Here is a 7,102-nt window from a genome sequence, read left to right as displayed (position 1 = left end):
TTGGAGATTTTGGAGAATCGGTAGGTGAGCTTTGAGCTACATGCTCGTCTTAATAAATAATACAGAACCAGCCGCGATTTCCTAAGGGGCTAAGACCAGGAGAACCATGTTTGGGTTTCCCCTGGATATTTGAAAGTTTAGCGTTAACCTGGCACCTGACACCTCACACTGAACATATGCTGTGAAACATTCTTGAAACTCTTGGCCCCCAAAGGGGCCGATTAGCCGCTATGGGGCATATTTAAGAAAGCACGATAGTGCTTTTAACGGGTCATTAAGGTGCCTCCTGTCCTCCGCAAATTTATTAAGGGTGCATCGCAGCAGATATCATGGATATCTGCTGCTTTGCATTCCTCTTCGTTTTTTGGGAGTAGTCACCATTCAACAGAATGGTGACTGCTCCTGGCCGCAATCTAACAAGTCCCGAAAAAACATTTTTTTCGGGAACTTGTCATGTTAATGTACCAGCTGAAGCTGGAGTACATCATCGGAATGGAAGAAATCTAATGCTGTCAGCTCTGCTCCGAAGAGCAGAGCTGGACAGCGCATGTGTGGAGGGATCACATGATCCCTCCCTGTCACTCAGCGCGCTCTCTCTGCAACGAGGGGATCTGTGTGCGCATGTCCAGTTCTTGGAACTGGACATGCGCAATTGAAGAATGAAAAGAACGAGGAGAAGACCTGGAGGCAGCTCTTCCGAAGAGGGGGGTAAGTATGATTTTTTTACATCACAGAAACAGCAGTTTTTCGGAACTGCTGTTTCTGTGCAGGGTTGTACATAAATGTGAGAAATAGTTCAATCCTTATCATTGCAATAAGGATTGAAAACTACTTTTCACTTTATGTGAATATTGATAAATGTGCCCCTAAGTGACATAGAAGCACGACGCATTTCCGAGAGATGTTTTGGTAATGATCTTTTTTGCTTCTACCTCTTAGACGTGAGAGCAAAAAATTAGCAAAGTTTTCCTTATCGTGATTTGGCGCTTCTGTGCACATAACCAAAGAGCGCTAGGCTACTACAGAACCTCAAGGCTAATCGAACGGGCCCCAAAGACTTCCTTTTCTACGCTTCCCACCGAGAACTGCACGCCTAACTACCCCGAGATGATTCCTGGTTACATGATGCAAAATGCCTGCGCAGGAAGAAAGAGACATCCCCAAGACTTCCAAACTCGTGATAACTCTCTATACCAGCAACTCTATAAAACTTTACTAAAAAACTATATTTTCTTTACCGACAGATTTGTGTAATTCTAAAAGGCTCTAAGAAAAATTAAAAACAGTCACATCGAGAAAAATAAGGGACTGAAAAGAGGGGGTTAATAACCACAATCCAGAAAAGCCAAAATAGCCCAGATGAGGGGCGTGGCCAACGGTCTGTGGGTAACTCCGATAAAGCGCTACTGGTCCTGCCAAATTTGCCCAGTGACAGAGATCCCTCACACAGGCTTATTAAGGCTGTAGGGACAATTTAAGTTAGTGCGTTAGGAAATGAATCCAAAGATACAAGGGGTATCTATATTTCACACAGCCAGATTTCCTGTTGAACAGCAGAAATGTAAAACCACATAATGGGTTAAAGCAAATAGAATAAAAAAAAATTGACTTTTTTTTTATTTTTATTTTAATGTGAAGATTGGTTGGCAGATCTCTCAGGGGGCAGAGAAATGGGGGATCCATACGATGTTAGGGGAGGATGTTGATTCAATGAGCGGCAGCGCGTCTGGTATATATACCTCCTGCCAGCGTGTCACAGTCAAACAGGTTCACAAAGGTAAAAGTTTGACCTGTTCTAAAGCTATTTATAGAAAAAGTGAGCAAACCAGACTACAGCCTTCACACAAGGGAGTTTGTGCAATCCCCCCTCCCACCCACCCCCAAATCTGTTGCTACCAGGAAGAGGACAGAGCTAGTCATACAGGAATATGTGTCATCAAAAGCTACGTGCGCTCAGGACAAGACGCAATAAAACTTTCTGCCACCAGAGGGAGATTTGGATCCAGAGGTTCTCAGAAAACTTAATTCTCCAGGCTGCGTACGTGCTGCCAGTAAAAACTGAGCCCTAGGCTCATCTATATTTTACGGCATCGCCATTGCAGAGAGGAGTGTACAAATACTGTACATCAGTGGCATCTACCACTGTAACGCAAATAAAAAATATATAATACATAAAAGTAGTGATGTATAGATTACATAGATTAGATTGTACGCTCCTCTGAGCAGGGTCATCTCTCCTCCTGTTTCCACCACTTCTAACTCTGCTCTCCAGCTACTTCGCCCTCCTCCTCGAGGGTCCTCCACCCCACTTCCACTCTCCCTCCCTCCTCCCACCTGGGGGTCTCCCTGTCTTCCGTGCCCTCCTTCTTGGGCCCCGTTGTTTGCGGATCCTCCCTCCCCCTTCCCCGCCCTCTCTAGCTGTGCATTGAGCTTACTGAGTTGCTGTGCTTACTGTTTACTGTACTGTGCTGTCTCCCATTGTATTGTAATTTGTTTGTCTCTGTACGGCGCTGCGGATGCCTTGTGGCGCCTTATAAATAAAAATTAATAATAATAATGTATATTTTCATCTCCATTAGTATGGGATTATAACAGCGGTTTTGACAAGATCATGACAACCTGTTTCCCTCCAAGGGGGATACTCCGGCCCTCACGACAGGGAAGAGCACTCCAGCAATGTATAAGCTAAATAAATCGGTATTAATACCCAAACGAGGAATAACAAAAAAATCCAATACTATAAACATGAAATTCTCTATCTACTCGCCACTGCAGCTGGCTAAAACAACATAACATCATACAAAAAAGAACCGCGATGTGGCCAGTAGAATAGAGGCTGTTTTAGATCAATCAATCTATTGCTAGATTGATAAGGATTGGTTCAATGTACATAACAAATTATTTATTGCACCACAATAAATATAACACATATGAAACAGAAACACAAATAAAAATAAAACAAGCTCTCGAAATAGGCAGCTGAATCTGATTAAATAATATTCAGTCCGTGAAACTTAAATTCCTGAACATACAAAAAAACACCCTTAAGGAATCCTCCATAGGCAATTAGAGAAGAAATGCATTCTCAAAAAAATGGTACCAGTTTATTGGAGTACCGATCCCCAAATAATTTCCGCGGAGATAGAGATTGATATTACAAATATGCATATATAAATATATTCCAGGTAGACGTTCCAAGTATGGAAAACTCCTGTCTATATTTTAGAGACTGGCTTGACCTGGATTGATAGTTCGTACTAGAGATGCTCAATGACCCCTGTGAACTGGTTTTGGTTTTGGATCTGGATTAGCTTCGTGCTTTGGTTTTGGTTTTGGCAAAACCCCCCTCATGTGTTTTGGCTTTGGATTTTTTAGAAAAATCCTAAAATATGCTAAAATCATATACATTTTGCTCTTTTTTTGTTCCTACATTATTATTAACCTCAATAACATTTGCAGTCAATTTCGACCACCTCACAGGTTACAATATTATTTTCATACACTTTCGGACAAATACTGCAGCGACCTGGCTGGATGGTAAGCGAAAGAGCAATGACACAAACACTCGGCAGTTAATAGCACATCTACGACACATTGGCACACAGCAGTGGCAGAAAAGAAAAATGGTGCAAGATGGAATTGTTCTTGGGTCCACCGTCATGTTGGATCTTAAAAAGGAATAAAAAAATCGTGAGATCCGACGATGTAATGATGACGTTTTGCCTCGTTTTCAAATCTCGAAAAAGTGCAAAAGTTCCGAGACTGCTCGACTCGGTACTCAGATCTGCTAAGTTCGATTGTGCTCTGTTCACGGGGATCCGAGCCTGAACATCTCTAGTTCATACCCCAAGGAATGGGGAAAGAAGAATAAAAAGACTTCTCTTACCGGTAAGTAGTCCAAATCAATGCATCCTCCGCAGGAATTAATAACAACCGGATTCGGCAAAATACCTGCGGGATCTTACCCGCCATTGAATAATTCAACAGCAACTTCGTAAGTAGAGCTGTACGTCCCCCATTCACATCCGTCCGGAAACAATACAGACAGAATGTTGGTTCCACACAGAGAGGTTCCCTGCAGCCAACAGTGTAACGGAGCACGCGTCCAATACTGAGATCAATTTACTGACGCATTTCGCTCTGTATACCCAGGTCTCTTTCAAGTCATGGGTATACAGGACTTGAAAAAGATTTATGATATTTGACAATATCATACCTCCCGACATTCAAGTCCCCCGACTGTGGGACAGGGGTTCCTGGACCACACCTCGATGGGGGTGTGACCACTCCCCCAGACGGGATCTAGTGCTGTAAAGTGCTAAGCTGCCTGTTAGATATCTCCCTTCCTCTAACATTCCCATCCGTGGGACAAATATGTCCACAGGCGGGACTGCAGGACAGAGCTCTCAAATCGGGACATCCAATATGATTGATTAGCATTCCAGTATTAGATCAGCCCTGATGCCCTGAGAGACCTATGGACAGATATGTATTATTTGTACACTCCATTCCTGTTATTAGTACAGAGTTGGAGATTTACGTTCATAGGGCCCGATTCATTAACGGAAGTAAAGCAAATAAATGAGTAACTTTACACCTTGGCAAAACCATACTGCAATGCAAGGGGTACATTTATCACTCTGTTACTGGTTATTGATTTCAAATATCTGTATATGACATATGTACATTAATTGTAATTGTACAGTTATATGTACATTAATTGTAATTACTGCTGCCACTACTGTTGGCTATTTAATAAATATACACTGGGTGGTTTCTGCAGCTACCAGGTGTGTGTGCTCAGACTTTTGTCGACAGGTCTGTGTTGGTACAGGGGTCCCCCAACCACATCCCCACAGAACTGCCGAGAGAGACCTCAATGGAGGCCGACGTAAGTAAACACTAATCACCATAATACTGTTCCCTAATCGTGAAGATTGTGGTTGTTACATACATATTGCCTATGGCTGTCTTCCACCACTATCCTTACCGCCTGCATATGTAAAATTGAGGAAAGCGAGAAGCACCTAAAACTAATTTATTCGTCCCTGGGATAGAGCGGGTGGCGGACATTTTGTGAGCTGAACTATTGTTCATGAGAAGGCAGCGTAGGGATCCGATAGACGGAATGTTGGCTCATGCCTGAAGATGGCTGCCACCAGTGTGTAGGTAATGGGTTTGCGAAGCCTCACACAAAGATACTCCTGTAGAGGATATTTAGAGCAAAGCTGGACCACTCAATTTGGTAGCCGCTCGTGCCAGTGATTTTATCAACCACAAATTGGTCAACAAACTCAGCATATGTAAGGGTGTCCGTTCATACAGCTCAGATTTCAAAACAAAGAAAAGCAGAGACCAGATCATAGTATGTATATACCAATTAGCCACAACATTACAACCACTGATACGTGAAGTGAATAACATTGATTATCTCGTTACAATGGCACCTGTCAAGGGTTGGGATAGTTTAGGCAGCAAGTGAACAGTCAGTTCTTGAAGCCGATTTGTCGGACGCAGGAAAAAATGGGAAAGCGTAAGGATCTGAGCGACTTTGATAAGGACATATTTGTGATATGGGTCATCTACACAACGACAGGTCTTGTGGTGTTCCCAGTATGCAGTGGTTAGTACCTACCAATAGTCCAAGGAAGGACCACAGGGTCATGGGCAGCGTTCAGCCTGGGGGGCGCCCATCCCATGTCATGGGATGCGGCCGCCGGTAAAAATCATCCGAAATTGGCTCCGGGGGCAGCCGGCCCTAACAGCAGCGAGAATGAGCAGCCCGGGGGACCGATGCCCCCCTTGCCCAGCCCGCCCCTGTCTGGGGGAATCCTTGGGTCCTGGCATTCATGTGGATGTTACTTTACCACCTACCTCAACATTGTTCCAGTCCAAGTATACCCCCATTCAGGGGCCTCTTTCACCTGGATAATGCACACTGCAAGTGTTGTTCAGGAATGGTTTGAGAACATGACAAAGTTCAAGGTGTTGACTGGAAAAACAATTCTGAGCCATGGAGGCCCCACCTCACAACTTACAGGATTTGCTGCTAACATCTTGGTACCAGATACCACAGGACACCTCCAGAGGTCTTGTGGAGTCTATGCCTCAACTGGTCACAGCTGTTTTGGTGGCACAAGGGGGAGCTACACAATATTAGACAGGTGATTTTAATGTTGTGACTGATCAAGATGTAGAATGTATAATTATATCTCCATCCAGTGATTGAATTTGAGAATTTTACAGTGTAAACACTATGGCATGCATCACTGACCAGTGTGTGATCTATGGCTGTGTCCAGCTATAGGATTGGACCAGTCACATGTGAAACAGGCTCTATGTACTTTGGGGAGCTCAATGTCCACATTTAACACGTTTTAGCTACTAAATGCTCATAGCATAGCCTTACCAGATGCTACAGAATGGGGCGATGATGTAGTTATTCTGTAGGACCTCTGAGTAATTGTACAAATTAAAGTATCACCCTGATCCCAAACAGGGGAATTGTGATGTCAGAAACACATTTCACACAGTGCTATAAAGGGTTATGCCACTCAAAAAAAATAAATCTATTATTTTGCCAACAGCTATGGTGTCTTTGCCTGAAAGTGTAAAACCCAAAGGTTGCAAGTAGCACACTTATTCTATTTTAAAGATATTGATGTATTATATGACAGACAAGACAGGCCTCCAACACCGGAGCAGATGTGTCCAGTACTCCTATGTCACAGTTAGGAATGCTTTTTTTGGAGCATTGGTAATAATGGATGGCGTCTAATCAGAGGTCAGGTCAGAGCAGTCTGCTGTGCACTGGCAGTCAGTAGGTTCATCCCATCACTGGCCACAGACCATACAGCAAGTTAGGTACACAGTTCCTCACTGGAAGAATGTAACCACCAGGGCATGTTTCAGCTGTGCCATACAGAATTATCCCTAAACATTCAACATTCTATCTGTGCATCCCCTCCGAGTCCCAGGTGGTATGGTCCAAGCCATGCTAGTTGAGACATTAGTAGGATGGGGGGGGGGGGGGGGGGGGGGGGCTGTGAACTTGGAATTCTGATTTAACTACAGCCAGAACCTCATCTCAAGCAAGTCTAGA

The sequence above is a fragment of the Mixophyes fleayi genome, chromosome 6 (genome assembly GCF_038048845.1).
Source record: "Mixophyes fleayi isolate aMixFle1 chromosome 6, aMixFle1.hap1, whole genome shotgun sequence".
Taxonomy (NCBI): domain Eukaryota; kingdom Metazoa; phylum Chordata; class Amphibia; order Anura; family Limnodynastidae; genus Mixophyes; species Mixophyes fleayi.
The sequence above is the reverse complement of the archived record's forward strand: the minus strand, read 5'-3'. Positions refer to the sequence as shown.